Source organism: Blastocystis hominis (genome assembly GCF_000151665.1).
Source record: "Blastocystis hominis, Singapore isolate B (sub-type 7) whole genome shotgun sequence assembly, scaffold_18".
Taxonomy (NCBI): Eukaryota; class Bigyra; order Opalinata; family Blastocystidae; genus Blastocystis; species Blastocystis hominis.
This window is the reverse complement of record NW_013171825.1, coordinates 122,722-123,684: the sequence shown is the minus strand read 5'-3', so window position 1 is coordinate 123,684 and position 963 is coordinate 122,722. Positions and strand designations below refer to the sequence as shown.

The 963-nt window shown below is 50.6% G+C and overlaps 1 protein-coding gene across 1 annotated transcript in view; it reads left to right on the top strand.

Annotated features, from left to right (window-relative positions):
- The window catches only part of GSBLH_T00002242001 (uncharacterized protein), a gene marked incomplete at its 3' end in the record, with an annotated part of 4,584 nt that overhangs the window by 379 nt on the left and 3,242 nt on the right, over positions 1 to 963 (top strand). The gene's annotated exons all lie outside the window — the stretch shown is intronic.

Below are 963 nucleotides of genomic sequence, written 5' to 3'. Positions count from 1 at the left end.
GCTCCACTCGGAACGATGCGACAAAGAAATGTTTCCACACTCTCTAAATCCGTTTAGATCCATGTTCGCTTTGCGCAGAATGGACATACACCGCGCGTGCGTGTATTGCAAGTAGACATTCGTGTCTCCCTCCGGCGAAAGCATCCGATCGAAGCTGAAAACATAATCGGACAATCGATTCTGGCGAAGATCAAAGTACTTCACGCCCCCAATTCCCAGCTGGGTGGCTGTCTGGACGATTGCCTCCTCCTCCGAGAGATTGCTCAGCCCGCTCTCCACGCGCTGCCTCAAAATCGCGGTCGCTCGTTCACAGGCCTCGTCCAGGAGATCCGTCAATCGGACATTCTTCCCTGACCGGGTTTTGAACTTCTTCTTGTCCTTTCCTTGCACCAGGCCGAACGCAACGTGGTCCAGGCGAGTCTTCTGTGCCCAGCCAGCTTTTCGCCCAGCCTCGAACAGCTGCTGGAAGTGGAGCGACTGCCCGGAGTCCACGACGTAAATGATCCAGTCGGCTTTGGTGACAAGAGTGCGGTACTTGAGTGCCATCAAATCGGTAGAATCATAGCCAAACCCTCCGTCTTTCTTTTGGATGATCAGAGGGACATCGAAGTTGGGCACGAACATCACTTTGGATCCTTCTCTATAGAATATTGGCTCTGTCTCTCTAGTTCCTACTGGTCGGTGAGAAGGTTCTTCGACTCGAGTTCTTTGACTAATTCAGGAAGAAAAGGGTTATAGAACGATTCTCCCTGTGTTTTCAGGCGAGGGTCGATTCCAAGACGCTGGTAAATTGTTTGATACATTTGGCATGATAAAGCACACAACTGCTTCCATACTGATAGTTCCCATGGCTCGCCCTTTTGCAAATTCACCACCTCTTGATGAGAGTGGAGTCGAAATGTGGGATCCTCGTCAAATCGGACTTTAGCAGCTCGGTACAGCGCTGTTAGATCTTCAATTGAT